This window comes from Mastomys coucha, unplaced genomic scaffold (assembly GCF_008632895.1).
Source record: "Mastomys coucha isolate ucsf_1 unplaced genomic scaffold, UCSF_Mcou_1 pScaffold13, whole genome shotgun sequence".
In the NCBI taxonomy this organism is placed as follows: Eukaryota; Metazoa; Chordata; class Mammalia; order Rodentia; family Muridae; genus Mastomys; species Mastomys coucha.
In genome coordinates, this window is record NW_022196895.1 from 62,795,975 (window position 1) to 62,820,376 (window position 24,402).

Sequence of the window (24,402 nt, forward strand, 5' to 3'; positions counted from 1 at the left end):
TACATTTCTATTTATTAGCAATCTGTGCTTGGGTATTATTAGGAAAACCTCTACTTGCATAAAATCACAACCAACACATTTAGAATAAAACTTGATATCCCTCCTTTTACTGTCTCATAAATTTGGATTTTCTTGTACCACTGATTTTTATTGCCTTTCAATTTTTCTACTGAAATAGTGCTGATAGTTTTGTACAGTAACATAGCAGGCCCTTAACTATTTATAGCACATCCCCAAAATAAATTAAATAATAACAAATCTCTTTACTGTCTGCTTGACCTTATAAAGAAAGCAGTAATGCCATTGCATAATAATGCTAAAGAACACCCATAAATATCCCTGGAATGTTTTGTAAAGTCAAATTCCATGCAAGATGTGGTAGCTAATTCTGGTTGTCAGCTTCACACACTTAGGAAGAGGGTCCCACAATGAGGAGTTGCTTCCATCAGACTGACCTGTGTGCGTATCTATGGGGCATTTTCTTGTTTGCTAAATGTCCACTGTGGGTGGCATCATCCCTAGGCAGGTGGGTCTAGGCTGTATAAGAAAAGTAGTTGAGCTAGCCAGAGGAAGCAAGCCAGTAAACAGCATCCCTCCGTGATTTGTGCTTCAGTTCCCACCCTGGTTTCTCTTCATTATGAACTGTAACCTGTTAGCAAAATAAACTCTCCCCCTCCCTCCAAATTATTTTGGGTCATGATGTTTGTTAGAGCAGAAGAAGCAAAACAGGAAGCAAAGCCAATGGCTTTGAGACCTCCGGTCTTGCAACCCCCCAAAAAACTATCTTGAAGTTACTTGTAAAATTATTTGTACACAGGTTGATCTTGCTTACAGTTTCATAGATTTTGGTTCTTTGTCAGTTGACTCTACTGTTTTGGAGCCTGAGGCAAGCCAAAGCTTTCTGCTAAGACCAAGGGCAAAGGGCAAACTATTCAACTTATAGTGGACAGGAAGCTAAAGAAGGTACTGGTGCAGCAGCATCTTCCACAAAGACAGTCTCCCAGTGGCCTAACCAGCTCCCACTAAGCCACAGCTACCGAAGATTCCAGCACCTGCCAAAAGGTTATGTTCTAGCTCTTAGCATTTGAGCTTTGGGGGAACTATACAATTCTAAATGCTGACAGGGTAGATGATGGGTATACATTCACTTATTTGAGCTAAGCAATTGCACATTTCCTCAGTGTGAGGAGGCAGTGTCACTGTCCTTTTGTAAAGGTTTAAATGAAAGTGGCTCCCGTGAGCTCATATATTTGAATGCTTGTCACCAGGAAGTGGAACTGTTTGGGAAAAATTAGAAGGTGTAGCCCTGTTGGAGGAGATTTGTCACCGGGAGTGGACTTTGAGGTTTTAAAAACCCACACCAGGACAAGTTTCTCTCTCCATCTCTGCCTACTGCGTGTGAATCGGGATCTATCACTCTCAGCTACTGCCCCAGTGCTATGCCCCTCTGCTTCCCACCATGATGATCATGAACTAACCCTCTGGAAGTGTAAGCCAGCCCTACTTAAATGCTTTCTTTTTCTAAGCATTGCCTTGGTCAGGGTACCTTTCACAGAAATATAACAGTAACTAAAACACCTTTCAAACAAACGATTGCCTAGGAGGAAGGCAAAAAAAAAATGTTGGGAAAGTTTGGACAATTAAGAAGTAAGTCCATTCAAGAAAGTAACTGAATCAAGAACTCAATTACTGTATCAAGAACTGAGCTACTATGCCAGGACAATTGTTGGGCCCGCCAATGTATTTCGAACGCTATCATAATTTTCTTTTCAGCATCCTTAGTTGTTTTTTTTTTTAAATCTAGGTTCCTGACCTTCTAGTTCCCATATAACCTAACATTAGCTATTTAGGATTCCACATGGCTATGGTGCTAGCCATACCTTTATATCCGGTACTCATCACCCTGTGCTCAGATATCCCCATTTTGCAGTTGAGCTTCCTGGAATCGCATCTTGTGTATAGGTCAATAGCAGCATCCAGCACTTTAAGACCTTCCTGTGTCAGGTCCCACCTCTAGGACCAGTTTCACTATAGTGGACACAGGGGTAGAGACACCAGAGGCAGAGGAGAGGAGAAGTGGTGGTCTGGAGAGTTTCATCATGCCGATTATTGTAGAGCAGGAACCATGCTCAGAACCTAGAGCAAACATCGCGGTCACAGTCTTTCCTATGCCCTCTTTCAGTAATGAACGAGTTGGTCAAAGAGGCAAGAAGATTTCCTCTCAGGACTATAGTTTTAACTGAGAAATGGGATAATTTAGGGACTCTTTTCTCCATTGATAAGAATAACCCAAGGGCAGGGACCTCAGAGAAAATTAAGTCTCAGCAGGTCATTGTTTGCCTCCGCCAAGCTGTGGTCCATCTTTTCTAAGGGGCTTCTCTATTGCTTTTAGAAGTCTGCATAGCAACAGAGGGGCCTGCTACCAAGATCTTTTTCTACCTCTGCGCTCCTGGATTCTGTAAGAGGGCCTAAGTGTCACTCCTCTTCTGCCTGCCAGCTCAAGAGATGACACAAGCTGGCCTGGCTCCTAACAGCTGTCATGTCATGAATAAGTCCTTATCAAAGTAGAGATCTTTAAATGAGAGAGCTAATATTAAAATGTTCTCTTTCTCCTTTCGTTTCCAGAAGCAATCTAAATAAGTGTGGTGCTTATTTATAACACTTCGTATTATTGGCTACATTGTTAGGACAATATGTCTTCTAGCTTAAGATGTGCATTTCAAAAAGTTTCCTGTAGATAACATTTTTTTTTCCCTGCAGACTCAATTAGAGTATCTTTTATTGGCATGCTATTGGTTTGGAAAGACAGAAAGTGTGCCAATAATTATCTGGCAAGGTGAAAAGGAGCCTACGATGTATGCAGATTGGATCCTGAGGGAATATGCTCAAACCTATTTGAAATATTCCAGACACAAAATGGATTTGCCTTCAACTCACAAACAAGGTAGCCACCTTGTTCAACGTTTTAAATAGGTTCTCACTCCATTCCTAGACATCATTTCATTTAATGTCTGTATAGTCCTAAAACTTTAGTTTCTACAAAACAAGAAATTGTGCTTCTGTAGAAAACTTACAGACAGGTGACATCGTAATGTGGTCACTCAAGTAATAACTAAGACCCCTGTAGTGGCAATTCTTGACTATATCTGGAATGAACTACAGTCCAGAATTGGAAGGCTCACCTGTGGTCCTAATCAGGAGGCTGGGAGATACAAGTTTCTGACCTGGATCTTGGCATGGAGATCTTGAGTCATAGTGGCTCTGAGTCCCAGAAGATTAAGACAGGAAGATCTCCAAATTCAAGGTCATCTGGGATTAAAGGTGTGGTGGCACACACTTTTAATCTGGGCCACACCTTTTGCTGGAGACATATATAAGGGCATTGGAAGAAGGAAGGCAGGAAGGCTCTCTCTCTCTCTCTCTCTTCCCTTCGCCTGCTTGCCTTGTGGAACTGAGCAACTGCTAGATCCTTGGACTTATGTTCACAGCTGCTGCTGACCATTGTTGGGAGTTGGACTACAGACTGTAAGTCATCAACAAATTCCTTTACTATATAGAGACCACCCATAAGTTCTGTGACTCTAGAGAACCCTGACTAATGCCACCCCTAAAGTAGAGATAAACAAATATTTGAAAGGTTATTTTGCTTTCTTTTATATGCACTAATTTTGGATTAAAATATTAGCTGTTTTGTCAGCATTTACCATCTTAAAACAAGGTACTCAGAGGGAAAAATAGGTGGGTCAGTAGGTCAGAAGTTAAGAGCATGTGCTGGTTTGTCAAGGACAGGATCCAGAACTCAACACCCAACTGAGCAGCAACTGCCCAACAGCTGCCTGTAACTTCATCTTCAAGGGGTCTGACAGCCACTCTAGACTCTGTGAGTGTCTCCACACTAACCCATGCATACACAAGCATGTACATGTGCATGTGCACATACACACACAATATCAATACAGCTCTTTAAGAATGAATTAAACATTCAAATTTTAAAAATGAAGTTGAAAGATATTCTCTTCCTCTGAGAATAAATAATTCTTTGGGTAATATTATTTTCACTTATAAGTCATGAGAGTCTATGTTTTCAGGAAAAAAAAAACCTAAAATTATGAACTCATTTAAATGATCATTGAGACCCACTTACTAGAATTTTTTTTTTTTTTTTGGTTTTTCAAGACAGAGTTTCTCTGTGTCGCCCTGGCTGTCCTGGAACTCACTCTGTAGACCAGGCTGGCCTTGACTTGAACTCAGAAATCCACTTGCCTCTGCCTCCCAAGTGCTGGGATTAAAGGCATGTGCCACCACTGCCTGGCTTGCTAGAATATTTTTAAGTTATTATTCCTACTATTAATTCTTACCCTTACAAAAATTGTAATATACCTCAATATACTATTTCTGGTTTTAAGTCTTTATTCTTTATGTATTTTTACTGTGTTTTGATTATTATAATTTAGGTATACATATTAATGGGGTAGGTGTGATATTTGAAGACATCAACATTGTGCACTAATCAGTCAGCCTCTTTGGATCCCTCCCATCCCTGTGCTCTAGCATCTCTACTGTGTATGGCTTAACATAGGTTGGGTTTCACACATCAGAGAGATATACAGCTCATTTTTAATGAAGTCTGAAAAGACTCTAATGGGTGAGTTTAGGCAACAATCCATAACATTTAGAGAAAATGATAACATTTTAATAGTGACTTAGAAAGAAAAATAAGATCTTGATGAAGCCAATATCCATTGTTCCTAAAGCTATTCATTCTTCCATTCATTCACTCTCTTCTCTCCCAAATGTCTACAATAGATTGTCATTGTCCTGGTGGCTCCAGGAGAAGCCTAAGTAAATAAGATGCTGGCTTTCCAGCTGTTCTCTCATTAGTCCAGGAGAAGCAGAGGGGTCTAATAGTAAGGTCAGAGGGAGAGACCCCTCCATGGCTTCTGAGGATGCTTGGGTTGTGACCCAGCTGAAAGGGGAGCCTAGTTCCTGTGGAGCAATGGTTCTAAAACTATGAGTCTTGATCCCCTTTGGGGGGGGGAATCACATATCAGATATCCTGCATATCAGATATTTACACTATGACTCATAACAGTAGCAAAATTACAGTTATGAAGTGGCAATGAAATAATATGGGTAGGGGTCACGACAACATGAGGAACTGTATTAAAGGGTTGGGGCATTAGGAAGGCTGAGGACTGCTATTCTGCAGAGTCACCAGCACCACATCTTAAGCTGTAACTAGGAACTATGATGTAGAAAAGAGAGGCATGCTGCTCTCCTTCCCACAGGACAGTGTGGGCAATGGTATCAAGATAAGAAAATTCATGGGCATGACAGGAACCACATGAGGATTTGTATACCAGAAGACTGGACTCAGGAAAGACATGAGCCAGGTTGGCAGAAATCTGATCATAGAAGATTTTGCAGCGCGATGAACATAGCTGGCACAATAAAGACAATATGTAAGGAGATACCATTAGGTGCTAAGTCACTAGCACTTGACACTGCAAAGAGGACTGCAGATAAAAAACACTATATGACTCAACGTAAGATTTACAACAGGTTGATTTATTGACATGAACTGTTAAGACAAGTAATCAGTATGATTTGCAGTTTCCAAAGAAGTCAACCAGATAGATGGATTTGATATCGACTAAGCAGATTTGGAAAAAAAAAAAAGATAATTCACTGTTGGACATTATAAACTAGATATTCTTATGAGCTATATCCCAGGAGTAAAAATTGTGAGAGCTAGTCAAGACTGTCAAAAGGTGAAGTAAGTCTGGGACACGGGTTTAGGAGCTAATGGATGGGTTATATAACCCTATAGGGTGTACACACTGAGAGAATTAGCTTGTAAAATCATAAAAGCAGATGAATGCATAATACATTGAGCTGCAATAACACTGTCTTGAATGAGGAGTCTTGACAGGTGAATAAGAAGCTACGTGTGATTTCAGAAACAGTAGACCAAGCAACTAGTTCCCTGGGCACTGCTATTATGGTAATTCATGCACTGAAGTTCCTAAGGCTCAAAATATGAGAATATGCCTGCAGTGTGCTGCAGCATGTATACTTGCTTGCAGTCCTTGGCTTGAAAACTTGAAGAAGATCTCAAACAATTAGTTTTCTGTAAGCATTTTGATTCCACAGCTCTTAGTCTAGTGCAGTGGTTCTCAACCTGTGGATGGAGACCCTTTTGGGATCATGTATCAGATATTTACATTATGAGTCAAACAGTAGCAGAATTACAGCTATGCAGTAACAACAAAATAATTTCATGGTTGGAGGTCACCACAACATGAGGAACTTTATTCAAGGTTCACAGCATTATCAAAGTTGACAACGACTAGTCTAATGTATTAACTTCTTATTATTCACATGCTGTGGCACTATGATACCTTGAAATTTCATCAGATGTAACATCATTTTATGTGGTCATAGTATTTTTAACTAGTTAAAATGGAATTATTTTTGAACAAGTCAATGATAGTCAACTGTGTATTTATATATATGAACATATACATATATAATAATTTCAATAAATTCTTTCAATGTTCAACATCATGCATACATGTAACTTAACAACTATTGGAAATCCCTTCCTTTCTTTCTATCTTTTTTTTTTCATGATTTCTCCTGTGTGTATGTACATGTATGTGCCATTGTCAGAGGACCATTTGCAGAAGTCAATTCTGTCCTTTCAGTATGTGGGTCCTGGGTATTGAACACAGATTGTCAAGATTGGTAGCAAGTGTCTTTAATCCACAGAGCCATCTCTTCAGCCCAGATATTGTGAATCTTTAGTCAACAGTTAGAAAATGACATTTTAAAAACAATCTTACAATTTATGTGAGAGAATGCAAAACTATTTTCTTTTTCTTATTTGTTTTTCCTTTGGTTTACCAGCATCATTTTCCAGTATTGACCATGAGACATGATAACCAAGTTTCCTTGAATTAGTGTCTCAAATTTAATTGTTTGTTTCAAATGTGATAAGCCCACCATCTCCCAGAGCAAGCACATAATTCTCCTCATGGATCTTCTGTCTGTGTAATCAGTAGGATATAGTCTATGATTCTAACAGCACACATACCTCCCTTAGACAACATTAACAACAGGTTTGAAGCTCCTGGAAATTGATGTTATCCTTTGGCTTCATTTGCTCCCTAGTATTTATTTCTCCAGTAAACCATGCAGTGCAAATTCTGTAGCTTTAGGATATGACTCTCATTTGTCTTTAAATATATGGAACTTTGAAAATGCATTACCCTGTGTATGGTTCAGTTATCCATTGCTTTTATCTTGGAGAAATTTCCACACACTAGACTCTTAAATGTGTTTTGCCTCTTTTTCAATGAAGTGTATACTGAATGTTTATGTAATAAAGTTTATCTTTATACATGCACTGGTTATAAGATTTCAAAATCATATTTTACAACCCCTAATATTTTCAGGCCATTTTTATTGTAGTAAAATAGTCCAAGATTTCCATTTCTCCAACATTCTATAAGGTCATTTATTTTTGTCTAGTGGGGGAGATCAGTGAAACTTAATGACTACACATGTGATCATTTCTTAGAAATCTATTAACCTGGTTGGCAGTACTGTTGTGTGTATTACAACCTTCACTTCTATTTGGAATCTAGTCATTGTAAATACAGTCATCATCTCTTGATGAGGCAATTGAAATGAACAGGCTATATTCTGGTTATGTGGCCATTAATGGTAACTGTTCAGAATGACAAGATTTGGAAGTCTCATCACTGTTCTCTTTAAATTTTCCCTTAGAGACCAAAACTAGTCCCATGCTTATAGCTTGTGTTTTGCTGCATGTCTAAATCTAACATTTATCAAACAACACATTCTTTTCTGTAACTCTCTGCATTTATTAATGTGTCCATTCCATCAGTAGAAATGGTAGAATCTTAGGGCTTCCAAAATGAAATAGTATAAACAATAGAAATTTCTAGTCTTCCACTTCTGGAGGCTCAAGTTCAAAAAGACAATTAGATTAGGTTTTTCTGATGAGCCCATCTTTAGTTTGTCTTCTCCAACAGTCTTCATATGGGCTTCCCTCTTAGAAACAGGCAATCCGCCTTTTATCTTTAAGTATAGCAGCCATATTACATTAGGGCAATGCTGATGATGTAATTTTAAATTCTTTAAAGGTCTGGGTATGGTGGTACATGTCTGTCATCATAGGTCTTAGGTGACAGGGTTGGAGGATCCTGTGCTTGAGGCTATCCTGGCCTACATAGCAAGATCTTGCAAGAAAAAGAAAGGAGGAGGAGGAGGAGGAAGGGAGTGAAGCAGAGAGGTGGAGGACAAGTAGGAGGAGGAGGAACAGGAGGAGAAGATGAGGAGGAAGATGAGGAGGAAGAGAGGGAAGAAAAGCCCCACTTTTAAATATAGTTACATCCTTAAGACACCTGAGACTTAGCAGCACGTGTTCTGTTGTCATTTTGTTCTGAGATTCACAGTTTAATAGTCCAATATTCACTTTCATTCAACATATGTTTAACTATACAGGCATTACCCTAATTTTTGCTATACAGCAGAGTCCAGACAGCTAAATATAATATTATAGTAGGCAGTGTACAGGGACTGAGTGAGCTAGGGCTGCTGAGGACCCAATATTCCATTTTATATCAACTTCTAAAGATGTGAAGATCAATGTGAAAAGATATATGGAAGTTTATAACAAATTAGTATATTGTCCTAAGAAGATGTGACCACCTCTTCCCTGCTGGGAATTCTCATTTTATGATTTTTTTCTAGTGGTAGAAACTGCAGTCAATTAAGTTCAGAGTCAATGTGGAATAATTGGTAAGTGGTTAAGAAGGACAGTTTGATTTCTTTCTATTTGAACAATTGTCATTTGTCTGATTGGTACTTGACAGGATTTGAAAATGTAGCTGGGGCTTTGTTAAGTTCCTTTTCATTTAAATGCATTTTCTCTTACTGATGATGGGTTAAGCCGTCTACTGCTGACTGAGAACCAGCACCACAAGGACAGCATTGCTGCTTCATTTTAGAATCGTGGGATTTGGGTCTGCTGTTAAATCTCTTACATATCCAGTGTAAAGATGCCGATGAAATACATGCTCATTTCAAGTAAAAGCTAGAGTTGTCTCGTCTTCTGTGGACCGATTGTGCTCTCGTGGCATGATTGCTGAGAATCTAGTCATGACTCCATCACCTTCGTGGAATGAACTCAGTGTCCTCCAAGGGTTTCCCTTATTCCTGGTGGTGATCTCTAGTCATCTGTGGAGTCCTAGACACTGATGGATCTCTACATCTACTAGGTTGCTGTGCTGTGCATGAGCCTACTTCTAACCCTTATCTGTGTCAACATTTTTTTGAGTATCTTGGTCCCATGCATTCCACCTCAGTAGTGATGCCTGAGGCTCAAGCCAGCAGTGACTTGGAAGCCTGTGGGGGAAAGCCAGTTTACCCCACAGTCTGCTCCGCCCTATTCTTTGCTGTTTCCCTGCCTCTCATCTTCCACAACCTTCTGGTGGAGAGCCTACTCTCATTGTAGCTGTTTGCTTGCTTCCCTGAGGACATCAGGGTGTGTTGATTCTTTCTTTCCTCATTCTAGTGATTCAATTTACCTTCCTCGCTACTGGTTTTCTGCTCACATAGAGGATGGTAAATGTTGGCTGACTGGTGGGAAGTGGTTAGCCTGATAAGGTTAGGCAGGTATTTAGTCCCTACTTGTTTAAATATTTTTAATAAGTGTAATATTAGAGACCCTTTTTCTGAGCACAATGTTTGGTCCAAGATCTAAAGAAACAGAAAATGGTCTATATATTTGACAAATTGGACTATGTTTACATATATTAGTTGGTATACTAAGATAAATCAATTTGTATAATCACTCAGTAATTATATATTATTAAAAATACATTTCTCTTTCTTCCTTCCCCTCTCCTTCACATGTTCTCTGTCTTCCTCTCTCTCTCTTCCTCTTTCTCTCTCTCTCTCTCTCTCTCTCTCTCTCTCTCTCTCTCCCTGTGTTCTGCCAAGCTGGGGTTCAAACCCTGGGCCTTATATACCCTACTCAATTCTCTACTACTGAGCTTCATTTTTAGTGGCATATTTCCTCTTGGTTATCCCCAACTCTGTACCCATCCAACCTCATGTTCTTTATCTGTCTCAAAAACCTCCAAAAATGAAAATCATAACAAACACACACAAATATATATTTATATATTTACACATGCACATGCACAATCACACTCACACATGCTCGCACAAGGAAAAACAAAAACAAAAAAAGATCATGAGACCTTCTTTGAAGTATGTTTGACATACCCAGAGACATTGAGAAGACCCATATTTCTTTTCCTAGCAGGTATTAATTGTTAGTAGTGGCTAGGTGGTGGGACTTCATGTCCACTTCCCTTTCTCCACACTGAGATTTTTGTCTGTTTTGAACCGGTGTTGGTCTTGTATGTGCTATCTCTATCTCTGTGCGCTCGTATGTGTTTCAGCCTCTTGTGTCTGGAATATGCAGTTTCCTTGGAGTCATTTGTATCTTTGGCTCTTAAACTCTTCCTGCTTCCCTCTCCCTACAGCTTCCTGAGCCTTAAGGGGAGGCATCTGATAATGTCATCCCATTTAGTTCTGAATTATCCAAAGTCTCTCACTCTTTGCACATCGTCCAGTTGTGGGTCTCTGTGTTCATTACCATCTACTCCAGGAATCTTATCTGATAAAGGCTGAGTGATGTTCTAATCTCCGTCACAGTGAAGCTTCGCTTGGTGAGGTCCTGGCAGAGAGAGGTTCTGTGGGTCAACAGAGTCACAGAGGAACAGAGATGGGCTAGAAGGAAAGGCTACAGGGGGTAGCTGGGAAGAACTAGGAGAACCTGTGTGTGCAGCAAGAGGTGAGGTGCCAAGGAGATGGAGGAGAGCAAGAGAAGGCTAACAGATTCTCTTGATTAAGATGAGACAGTAGCTTGAGGTTCAAATCATTGATTGAGTCTCATAAGTGTTGTAGCATTTAAAGGGATATATTAATTTATGACCTAGTCCTGTAGTGTCTTTTACCAGAGAATAGATTTAGATGGAGACTGTAAATGATTGGCTGTAAAAAATCACTGAAACCCAAGCATCTTCGCTAGATGTGAAAGACATTTCGGAATCACCATGTACACTTTAAGGACAATTTTCTTTAAGTGAGGAAAATATACATTTATCTTACCTTGGACAGTGTAGTAGACTTCACTTTGATCAGAAAAATGATATAGGTCTCCAGGCCCTACGTTTCAGGTACCAGTTTTAAGTCAGTAAAATTACAATCTAGGAGCATTTGCCCTAGAAGTCTCACATATCTTTATTTTAAAGGAATTGGTGCCCTTCGTATGTTATGGGAACGACAAAAGCGATTTCCCTGGAAAGACAGGAGCTAAGAATTAGTACAAATCGAAAGTATATCTACTTTTCTGACCATCTTGGACATAGCTGGAATGTGACCAGCTTAGCTTATCAGTCTCTGATTTACAGGAGCAAGGACAAGTGACCAAAATATTAAATACTAAAAATACTTTTACTGCCTTTTAATTCCCCCTCCCTTTGGAAAAGGACTAAAAGGAAGGATTATCCTACTTCCAATATGAACTATGAATACAAATGAGGAAGCCAATTAAAATGTTTGCACATGAAAACCCACTTGGATTATTAACTGTTCAACAGAATGACATGGTTAAGTGTACAAAAGTTTGTGCTTTCCACAACAGCTGTTTGGAAAGAATGTAATTACAGTGACAAGAATTGACTCATTAGCATAATGTTTTCTTTTAAGTATCATGACTAAGTGTCTACTTCCTTATATATAATTAAGAACATTTAAAGGGTCTCATAATGTTTTGAACACATGCCTCCACTGGATTATGGAGAAAGCAGCTTCTGGATGGATATTAGTGGTCAGCCCTATCCATAAGACTAACCCACTCAGATCACTGCCTCCATAGCTCACTATATCATACATCAGCATTTTAAGTGATTTCTACTAAATAAGTATGAAAAAATAAATAAGAATTATCATATTGCTCCTGGTATATTGCAACCCTATTTTACTAAAAATGCAATATTGTTGAATTTAAGGATTTTTTTCATAGGCTAGAGAGATGGCTCAACAGTTAAGAGAACTGGATGTTATATTCCCAAGGACCTCAGGGTTTGATTTCCAGCTTTCCCAAGGAAGCTCTTAACCATCTCTAACTTTACTTATAGGGGCTCTACACTCTCCTCTACATTCTGTGGGTGCTATGCACCCCAGTGGGTGCACAGACATACATGCAGACAGACATCCATACACATAAAATAAAATAAAAATGAATTTAAAAAGGTAGAATGTTTTCCAGAATCTTTGCAAGCTATGTGACCTCTGCCAAGTTAAAAATATTAAATAAATATGTAAGTTAGTGTTCATGGCATTAAGCATGCAAATCACATGAAAGTGTTCTCTAGTTGTTATCTTTGATTATTATTACTGTCAGTTTAGGTAAGCCAACTCTGTTTCTCAAGTTGAACTTGCCTTGAATAGGAATCTTTTCAACATTCTCCTCGCTAAGTTTTATAAGCTTTGCAGTTTGTCTTTGTTCTTCCTGGAACACATTGTCCTGGAACTTGACTAGAAACATTTGATTCTGCAATGCAGGTAAAAATTGAGAATTGCCCAAGCACACATACATAAATCAAAATAATAAGCACTCATAGAAAAAAAGTCACCTTTGTAACTTTCTCTGATTTCATTCATTTTTGCTAAAAGAGAATTTGTCATCGTAATGAAATAAAAGTTGGATATTTTTTAGATATTGGATTTTCATACCAAATGTTATGATTCAATTTTTATGTTTAAAATTGATGAAAAACATTGTATTAATCGGGATTCTCTAGAGGAGCAGAACTTACAGAAGGAATCTCTATATGTATAGAGAAAGGGGATTTGTTAGAACGACCTACAGGCTGTTGTCCAGCTAATCCAACAATGGCTGGCTAGGAACGGAAAGTCCAAGAATCCAGTAGATGCTCAATTGATGAGGCTGGATGTCTCAGCTGATCTTCAGTAGATGCTGGGATCCCAAAAATGTAGGCTTTAATGCCAGTGAAGGAATGGATATGCTAGCAAGGGGAGAGCAAGTAGGTAAAGAACAACTGTTTCTTCTTCCATGTCCTTGTATAGGATTCCAGCAAAAGGCATAGCCCAGAATAAAGGTGTGTTTTCCTGTATCAAAATCCAGATTCAAAGCATGTGTCCTCCTTTTTTGGATTCTAGTTAATTCTTGATGTAGCCAAGTTGATGACCAAGAATAGCCATCATAAACATGGAGGACAGTTTGACTTAGGTCATAAGAAAATTCAATTATTTGATTATAAATACTCATCAATCAATAACTGTGTGTTCTGAGTTTACTAATAATTTAATATATCAGTATTGACATATGTAATTTTGAGGAGTCATTACAATGCTGGCTCCATAAGAACCTCACTTTCCTGCTTTTTTTAACTCTATTTTTTTTTTCAGCACTTGCTTGTCTGGATATGAGAATTTCAGTAAGTAATCACGGAGCCAGTAAGTAGCCAGTAGTTCCCTACAGGAACTGTTAAATTTCTAAAAACACTGAGATGTCCCAGGGATGTCAAGAATACATACACCAAGCAACATAATGCAATGGGAAAATTGAAGATAATGTAACAGATGCATGGTCTAAGAACAGCCATATTACAGGCTCATGGAACTTGCTTATCAAAGCATCAAGCAGACAGGGCAGGTGGGAAGGTATGACTGGGTGAGGGTGACAGGGTTAAGAGAGTGAGGAAAAGGAATCTCTAAGTTGGGGTCATTCCCAGATAGAATGTCATTCACTTTACCAAATCACATTTGAGTATTGATAATTGGTAAGCAGCAAAGAATTTTATTTTTCCACATCAGGATGTCCCACATAATATTTTGCAGTACCAAATGGAGAGAAAATGTAAAGACATGAAGAAGGTTTCTTAGAGAGAAAGATAAGATACTGAGTGAAAGTTACAGAGGGATCAAGCAATTGTTTTCTAAGAAGTAATTCTGGAAGAAAAAAAATAAAAAGATGAAAGAGAAAAGAAGAATTGCACTTTGCCATGTTCAGAGGAAATGGATTGTTTCAAGACTTTTAGAAGAACAAAAATGCTTCAGCTGCCTTTCCACTTTAGCAAAAGAAGTTCTACTTTAACTTGGGGAAAGACAGGTCAGTAATTTAATTTTGTAAAACACTGCCTGCCTCTAAAATGCCTTGTCCTCGGTCTTGATCAAACATTGCGATCTTGTTTGAGCCATAAATCACTCAGTGATGCAAATTAAAGCAATGTGACTTTGCTCGGGGACCTAAAGCAGCCATGCTGACTGACTAGCTAACCAAGAAAGGAACCCACCTGTCAGCCCAAACCCAGCTGCTCCTCCCGCACATGTACATAGAAGATGCAATCATTTCCATCTGCTTGGTGTAAGCAATAGTGTGGATGCTACGCTTTATTTTAGAAATGATGTAAACTATTTTATAACTTAAATTTATTTTGGAAAGCATCTTGCAGTTCTTTTCTGTTCGCTTGCTTCAGACCTGTCGTTTCAATTCTGAAACGGATGTTTTCGATTCTTCTAGAGTTTCTATTCAGTATCTTTCTCTGTAAGGAAGTTCGGGAGCTTGTAGAGACTGACCTTCAAATCCCAGGCCACCAAAAGGGCAGGATTCATTGTTAACGTAGATGATGAATGTTTCCTTCTGGTTTTGCCTTGTCTGTTTGATGCTGCTAAATACGGCATGGGGCACGCCAAAAAAATTCTTCACTGTTCATCTGATATCCAGAATTGACTGACATCCTGAATGTTTATTTAGTGACATTTAATGTGCATATGGCAATGTAACTTTAAGGTCCTTTTGGATCATCAATAACTGAATAGGGCAGGATTTGAGTTTAGACTACAGAAGCCATATTACTTATAAAGAGATAAGGCTTTTGCTCTTTATGAGGAGACTTCATTATTGTAACTGTTTATAGATGAATTTACACTGATTTACATTTCAAAAGTGACACAACTATAATTTTGCTTACAAGACCGTATATTTTTATGTTTGACCTTTAATAACCTTCAAGTCCTCTCCTCTTTTTACCATCCCTGGCATCTGGGAAAACTGTTAAGAGAACCCATCAACAGACACGTGAGAAAACTTCAGGTCAGGCAAGCCATATTTGGCCAAGCATGTTTGCCTGGCCTCTAATCTTTAACCACAGTGAAAAACTACACCATTGAAAAGTCTGGCTTTTTTTACTAGTGTTACCCTGGATAATACACATTTGGGAGCCCTGGGTAGTCTAGGGACAGAGGTGAAGAGGGACTGGCAAGAAACAAGAGGCACACCATTTCATGAAGAGTTGATTTTATACTGTGTTCTACTGTTCTAGGCAGTTCAGGGTTCCCCCAAAGACAGACCAAGTCTTCAGCACTGAGTCAGGATGATCCAGAGTTTCAGGATAGCCTGGGCTACTTTAGAAGGATCCTGTCTTTTTAAAAAGAAGCAATAATACAGGGCTTAGGAAGACTTTCCGTATTTGTTCATGGGCAGTTGCATATTGCTCAAGGGAGGATTTTTTGTTTGGTTGTTTTTTTTGTTTTTGTTTTGTTTTGTTTTTTGGCTTTGGCTTTGAAGTTTTTGAGAGCTGTCCACATAGGTGGCCTTTTTTAAAGTGATGCTTCAACTAGACTAGCTTCCTGTAGTTAAGCCCCTTGGGGCCTCCTGGCTGCCCCACAGAGCATTGCTATGACAACCAGGTATCATAGTCACTTTGGGGGGCATTTCAGAGAAACCAAACAGCAAAACTGAAACTGTTTTCAAGCACCAATCTTTCTCTTTTATTCTCTTAAAATTGAACACAGTTAGACAATCTCAGATGATGTTTACTGTTTCAGAGATGGCATCTTTCTTCTGGATGAGCTAACTTCATATCTTTCATTTCAAAATTAATTGTGCCAGACAATTAATGATGCCTTATCAAATTAAACTGCTCAATTTCATATAGTGTGATATCGCTGGAACACGTTCAAGGTACCAGATTTTCTAATATAATTTAAATGATCATGAAAACAATAACAGCCAGGAAGTGGTAGCACACACCTTTAATTCCAGCACTCTGAGGCATAGAGGCAAGCAGATCTCTGGGTATGAGACCAGCCTGGTCTACAGAGTGAGTTCCAGGTCAGCCAAGGCTACACAGAGAAACCCTGTCTTGAAAAAATAAAAGAATAAAAGTGTCTTTAATTAAAAAATACCATTTGCTAAGAGCCCCTTTAAGGAGGAAAGATTTACTATATCAGTTTTGTTTCTCAGGTAACTAATATCCATACTTAATTTCACTTATCATAGTTGATACTTTTTTATTGGTTATTTTATTTATTTATATTTCAAATGTTGTCTCCCTTCCTTGTTTTCCCTCCATAAATCCCTGATCCCATCTCCTCCCCTAAGGGTGCTCCTCTTTTCACCCACCCACTCCTGCCTCACCCCTCTAGCATCCCCCTACAGTGGAGTATCAACCCTCCTCAGGACCAAAGGTCTCCCCTCCTATTAATGCCAGATGAGGCAATCTTCTGTTATATATGTAGCTGGAGCCATAGATCCCTCCATGTACTTATAATAAAAATTTGGCTATTTTATTGGCTATCCTATTTTATTATCATTATTATTATTACTGATGGTCTGTATAATAATTATTTTTATATTGGTTCTAATATGTATAATCATATTACTTAGTAGCACACACATTCTAATTTTGCATTTTTCTAGACAACTGAATTGGGATCATCTTTAACTTAAACATAGCTGTGTAGTTTTAACAACAACAAAAAAGGTGTGTGTGACCTGTCACCACCCAGATTCAGATAGCACTGAATAGGATAAATCATAGACACTGTTTACAAAAGACACTATTTGTTAGGAATTGCTAAACATGGCCAGCATGGAGTTAGAAACTGTCACCTCCTGATGGTAGAAACAATCATGATGTCTATCAACAAAGACTACTGAAAAGAAGTTTTCCGCAGAGCCAGAAGCCCCTATACAAGATGCTAAAAGAGGGGAGTAGTCAATATTCCCACCCAGCTGCGATGCCTGTGGACCACAACAATAACCAACTTGGCAAAGTTACATCTCTAAAGATGCCAAAGCGGCACTCACATCTTGTCACTGGCCAACAGCTCTCCTATTGTACTGGAAATCCCCTCAACAGGAAAAAAAGCCATGCCTGGTCCTAAGATCCTAGACAACTCCTTGGGTTTAGTGAGGTCATGGATCATAAAATACCTAATGCCACCTCTTAGGAGACCAACATGGTTGCCAACTGCATTCTAAATACTCATCCTTGTACTCACAGAGAAGTATAGCTCCCAACCCTCGTGGAAGAAGCTTTCTTTGCAACAGATTGGGACAATCACAGAAAACCACATCTAGTCAAGATTCAGAGAACACCTATTTACAAGGTGCCCAGCCCCCCACTGATACATCTACCACACAAATCCTGAACTTAAGGCTCGGGATACATCAAAGAAGTGGGAGGGGCCAGAAAGACTATAAGAGCCAGAAGACCTGGTAATCTGCTGTGAGACACTTTCTCTAAGAAGTGACAGGGAGTGACAGGGAGTGAGAGGGAGTGACAGTATCCAGCAGTGTGGCTGCTTCAACAAGAAATGACAAGACTAATAGACATGCTACTGTCTAAGGGGCAAATCTCAAACCCCTCCCCCAGACAAAGAACTAAACATAGGTACTAAAGACAGCTGAGAGAGAGGATAAGCCCCCTAGTGGTCAGCCCTGGAATAATATAAGCACATGCAACATTAAACTCAGCTGGTTGTAGTTATATATTTATGTGTGTTTAAATATGTGTGTGTGTGTGTGTGTAACAATAACAACCAAAAGGAAAAGAGGCCATTCATTTGAGAGGAAATAAAGGAAGAGGCATGTAAGGAATTAGAAAGAGAGAACTAGGGAGGTATAGGAGGAAGGCAAAGGAAAGGAAGAAATGGTATAACTACATTTTAATTAAAATAAAAATATAAGGGGGCTGGTGAGATGACTCAGTGGTTAAGAGCACCGACTTCTCTTCTGAGAAGGTCCTGAGTTCAAATTCCAGCAGCCACATGGTGGCTCACAACCATTCATGATGAGATCTGAGGCCCTCATCTAGTGTGTCTGAAGACAGCTACAGTGTACTTATGTATAATAAATAAAAATATTTAAAAGTATTATTTAAAAACACCACTGAAAATTTAATAATTCCACTGTGATCATCAGTGTCCTTCGGCAGAGAGAATTCCATACCCACAGCTCCTAGAAAGTGACTTCTCTACTTTTAATTCATTTTGCTCACTTACAGTTTTATACATGTATATGGTACGTTCTGATTATTCCCCGTTCCACCCTCCCCATCTCCCTCACACCCTCTCAGTCCCTTAATTATATGTGAATATCCCACATTTGTGACGTTCTGCTTTGTTTGGTGACCCACTGAGTTTAATTATGCTCATCTGTGTGAACAAGGGTTTGCAACTATTCATGAGAGTCAACAAAGCGTACAAAACTGAAGATAATGTTTTCTCCTTTCCCAAAATCTATCCATAGCCAGTAGTTCACCAGTGATAGGGACCCATGAGTCCCTCCAACACTCATGGCTGACTGTTGGCAGAGCCAATCTTCTGCATGCTGGGTGACCATAACTCTCTGGTTTCATGATCACAGTGATTGTGTCCTGCCTTAGAAGATAGAGTTTCACAGCCCTTCCCCTTTCTCTGACTCTTAAATTCTTTTGTGAAGTTCCCTGATTTTTTCATGGGTTGGTATTGGGATTACAGTAGCTTGTTTTTGGCAGGATGGCTATTTTCACATTAATCTCTTCTAACCTATGAGCATGAGAGCTGGTCTTTTCATCCTCTAGAGTCTTCTAGTTTCTTCCTTTAGTATCTTGAAGTTTTCATTGTAGAGGTTTTTGTTTTCTTGGTATTTTATTGCTTTATCCTTAGGTATTTTATCTATCTATCTATCTATCTATATCTATCTATCTATCTATCTATCTATTATTTGCTAAACTTACTTACTATTTATCTTTGGTAGGTATTGTGAGTGGCATAATTTCCATAATTTCTTTTTCAGTATGTTTGTATTGGTACGTAAGAAGGTCACTGACTTTCGTGTGTTGATTTTGTGATCTGGCCTCTTTGCTGAACTCTTTGCCAGCTCATAGTCTTAGTGCGGTCTTAGTGCAGTCTTGGTGCAGCCCGTGGGGTGTCACGTATAAAATCGTACCATATACAATGGAACGCTCTAGTTCTCTTTCTTGTTCTAATCCCTTTTACTCTCTTGTCCTTTTGTTCTAGCTAAGTCTCGAACCATGGCTTTGAATAGAAGTGGAGAGACTTAGCACCCCTGCTGTGTTACTGATCTTACTGGAAATGCTTTGGGTTTTTTTTTTTTCTCTCATTAGTCTGAAATTGACTGTTGTTTTCTCATATGTAGCTTTTATTATGTTAAGATATGGTCTCTCCATCCCTAATTTTTTCTTAAATTTTGTCAGCAGATATTTTTTTGTCTAAGACCTTTACATGTATCCATTGAGATGATCATGTAGTTCCTCTCTTTATGTGATGAATTAGAATTATGTTCATCTGATTCACTCTTGTGAACCATCCCTGAATCCCTGAAGTGAAGCCAAATTGGTGATAAATGACCTTTTTTTGCTGATTGTGAGCTTAGTTCAAAAGTATTTTATAGAGAATTTTTGCATTTCTATTTATCAGGAAGACCAGTCTGGTCCACATGGGAGGGAAATGGACATTCTGACTGCAATACCAACTCTGTCGCTGATGATTTTCTTTTATCCAACCCATGTAGATCCAGGAATGAGTCTCACAGTGAAGAATCTGCCATGATAGTGAATTAAAGAAAACATTTCCAAAGCCTTGCTTTGCTCTCTGTAATATAGATAATAAATGGACTCTTTTCAACAGTGAAGGACTCCATCCTTTATGTGGGGTAATTGCTGGCATAAAAATCAATTACAATAGCTAAAAAATATATTCAGAGTGAAACTAAAGTAATAAAGAGCTCCATGGTTCAGTCTGTGGTTCAAAAAGAGGAGAAGGAGGAGGAGGAAGAGAAAGATGAGAGCAATGAGTGCAAAGATGTTTCTGGTCTGAGCCTTCACTGCAGCAGCTCAGTTGGGAGGATGGAAGAATAGAACCACGAGATGTAGTAAGCATATCCTTACAGAAGACTTGGATAAACAAAGCCCTGCTTCAAGTCTAAGCTCATTTATTCATGAAATCTTTGTGAATACGATAAAGTACTGTGTACTAGGTATATAATAATCCCTAGGCAGACATGCCTCCCATCTTAGTGTGGGTTAGAGTCTAGATGAGAAAATAGAACAGCAGTATGCTCACCAGGGCTATATGTGCATTATTGAAGTGTGAGTGACTGCGTTTCCTGCAGTTGAAGAATGAGACAGAGCAGAACAGAATCACTTAGTCTCAGGTGGACTCATCACTACAAGCTTTTTGGAGAACTTACCACATCCCCTATTTTGCCATGGTGATGTTTCTGCAGCTATGTTTTAGACTCTATGTCAAAATCTAAGTATAGAACACCTCCTTATCTTTGTTTTATCCACGATGAGGTGCTAGACTCAGTGTAAAGTGAGGTTTTTAATTAAACCAGATAGTGAGTTCAATGTCTTACATACAATAGTCTGAACAGCCTGCACATTTGAAGCAAGCTTTATTTTAGAGTCATAACTCGATTATGCAATACTGAGTAAGCAGTGGATACCACGACCTTTAACACTTGCCAGTGTTCCTGGGTTCAATTACACTTTATGTTTAAGGAAGTGAAATGCCTGATGAATAAGATAAGCAGTTTTGAATACTTGTAATAGTCATTAATAATGTCTAGACTACCCTTTAGACTACATACTAATCTGATAGAAAAAAATGAACTTTTCCTTGAAGAAGCTTGATTGAAAAGATTTGGATGGCTTTAAAATGAAGCCATTAGAGTAGGCATTGTAATTTAATGAACTATATAATAATCTAGTTTTTTTAAAAGTTTCATTTCTACCTCATAATTCTCCCTTTGGAAAAAAGTTAACTTACTCAAAAAAAATATCACAGCTTTATCTTGCAATTTTTATTTGAAACCACCATTTTCCTAAAAATGTGGTCGTTATTTCCTGAGTGGCTTGTCAAAAAAGTCTCCTATCTGAGTTATTAGAGTTCTTTTGTGTTAAAATTGCCTTAATATTTCTCTTACTTTAGACACTTTTAGTGATGTCATACTAAAACTCAATTTTAAGCTCAGATATTTCAGTTTAGTATATTATTGTTACTATATTTTTTTCACTATTAGAGCATAAATTAACTTGTCAAAACTTTTTTAATCTTTTAATTTTTAAAAGTATTTATTGAAAAATGTGGATGCCAACCCAGCCACCAAACCTTTGACCTACACTGTGTCCTGGCTGCAAAATATCCTAAGCCAATGGTGGCATAGAACTTGTGGGAATAGTCAAGCAATGTCTGATTTGCCTTAAGGTTCACTACACAAGAAGGAACACACACTCAACACTGCTAGGGTAACCAAGAACCAAAGAAGACTAGATAGCCAAAGAGTAAAACCAAGTACCACTGGTCAATGATACTTATCAATTAAATGACTCCTGATGATATTTTGCTATACTCATAGATCAATGCTTTCTCCAATCATCATCAGAGAGGCTTCCTCTAGCGGCAGGTGAGAACAGATACAGAGACCCATGGCCAGACATTATGGAGAGAGAGAGAGAGAGAGAGAAAGAGAGAGAGAGAGAGAGAGAGAGAGAGAGAGAGAGAGAGAGAGAGAGAGAGAGAGAGAGAGACTAAATTGGAGGTTTCCATCAAATCCCTCCCCCTGCCCCAAGTTCAGGGAATTCATCAGAAAGGAGGAAGAAAGATCATAAGAGTCAGAGGAGAGAGAGGACACCAGGAGAGCATAGCCCTCTGAATCCACTAAGCAAGGCAGATATGAGCTCCCAGAGACTGAAGCCCAGGACATACATGGTTCTGCACCAGGTCCTCTGCATATATATTATAGCTATTAGCTTGGTATTTTCATGGGACTAATGACTATGAGAATGAGTGGGTCTCTGCCTCTTCGGCCTGGTCTTGAAACTCTCTTCCTACTGTTGGGTTGCTGTGTCCAACTTCAATATGAAAGTTTTTGCTTCATCTTATTGTATTTTATTTTGTCATTCTTGGCTGTTATCTCAGAAGTCTGTGCTTTTCTGATGAAAGACAAAAAAGTAGTCAATCCAAAAGGGAAGGGAGGTGGGGAGGAGCTGGGAGGAGTGGAGGGAGGGGAAACTACAATCGGGATACTGTATATGGAGAAAGAATTATTTTCAATTTAGAAAGTTACCTTTATTCTTCTTCATAAAATTCAATGTATTTATATTTTTAATTGTTAAGACTTTGAGACTAAAAAAATACTGAGACTAGAATATTTTGTGAAAACAAGTTATATATAGGAACCTTTCTCTTTTAATTGTTTTGTTACTTTTGTGGAGTCATTTCTGTTCTATAGTCTGTTGTATAAAACATGATTGCATTTCACACTCCTTAATTTTACAAGTGTAGAATGTATTTTTTTAATCCTCAACTTCTGGCTAATTAAAGACTACCAGTCCTCCATCAGGAATAGGAATCAATATGATGCTGGTTCCATTAACAGAGTGACTATTGTCTCATCAAACACATAATCCCTTTTAATCATAGGCACTTGAACCTGTATATAATTGAACAGTATATAATTCAGTGATGTGGGTCAGCAGTCTAGAACACTGTTGAATATGCCTACATTAAAACATAAGCATCTTCCATAGTGAGACATCTGCTCATAAAACACACAGAGTAGGGCTCTTAGTCATTTTTAGACTAAGACAATGAGAGCCTTGCTCTCTTACACCCTACTAAATCTCCTTTATCAATGATACTATCTCCTTACATTCTGTTTACCATATTGTCTTCTTTCTTTTTTCAATTTCTGCCTATATTTCACATAATTTCTGATAATTCCAGTCTTAACAGAGGAAATGAGCCCTGGGCACATTTGTCTTCATCTTTCTTTATAGCTTGTCTCCTTCTGTCCTTGTACCATGAGAACTTACTTAGCATTTAAGAAAGTATTTAAAACGTTCTCTAAGAAGTATGTAAAGGGGAAGATGCTGAAACTCTACAACACACCCACACACCCACACACAAATGCACACACACTTTTATACAAAAATACAAGTAGACCCATGCATACAATAATGTATATGTACCTATAATTTAGGAATGCAATGTAATGTTTAATTTAATTATCATGATGAGCAAGTAAAAGTAGCTTGATATTTACTAGATTAGATTATTGTAAAGGTTTATGACTATTCTATCTTAAAATACAACCGTGTCAAAATAACACAACAATGAATAAAACTATTCCATAAATGCAATTTCTAAAAAGGACTGAAAGTAACACAATACCATTTATTGCTTGATTTCTTACCCTGATATTTGTGAATTATTTTACAACAGAGAAAGGATGCTTTTGGCATTATTCTGGTTTCTGGAAAAGAGAACTAAGAATATAAATGTAGAATGTTTAATTAGAAAATTATCTTAGAAATTGAGAAGAGACAGGAAAAGGAGAACTGAAAAATCAACATTCAGTGAGAGGGCCCATTCATTGTTGAGATTATTTCTGTGGTCCCTCAGCCTTGGTACTATCTGCACCTCATGAAAGATGTGCAAGATAATTCTTGAAAATTTCACTTGAACTATGGGATGCAGAAGGATTTATCCAGTGCACTGTGTCTTCCTACCTCCATTCCCTCTCACCACAGGAAAAAAAAATGCCCCACTGGGAAATTACCTTTTAAGAATCCAGCTGGGGCTAATGTCATCGAACAAGATTCAGAGCAGAACAATCAAAGCTCTACATCTCCAGCCCTCAAAGTGGAAGATGATGAGTAGGAAGAGAGGTTTCTACTTCAGCAGCTGAAGTTGGGGGATGTAGTCAGAATACACACAGAAGCAACAATGGCTCTCCATGTCTGTCTGACTGAAATCTTTCAACAATTAAATACATTTCTCAGTCACTTCTTCTCTGCATGGTAGGCAATTGGTAGTTTCTATGGGAACCACCAACCACTGCACAAAGGAAAGGCCCTGTTATCAGATATTTATTATTGAGTTCAGTAAAGAATAGTATGCCTAGTCCAACATTGTACAATCTATATACACTGTCAGCTTGTTTATTTGTGACAGTGTCTGGCTGTGTACAACATAAGG

At 38.4% G+C, this 24,402-nt stretch overlaps 1 long non-coding RNA gene across 1 annotated transcript in view; it reads left to right on the forward strand.

The window, feature by feature from the left end:
* The first annotated feature begins 361 nt into the window (after positions 1-361).
* Positions 362-24,402, forward strand: part of LOC116087286 — a 33,604-nt gene continuing 9,563 nt past the window's right edge. Inside the window, exons 1-5 of the long non-coding RNA XR_004117345.1 lie at positions 362-459; positions 861-1,062; positions 2,761-2,944; positions 13,537-13,565; positions 13,945-14,239. This is a non-coding gene — a long non-coding RNA (uncharacterized LOC116087286). The remainder of the gene's footprint in view (positions 460-860; positions 1,063-2,760; positions 2,945-13,536; positions 13,566-13,944; positions 14,240-24,402) is intronic.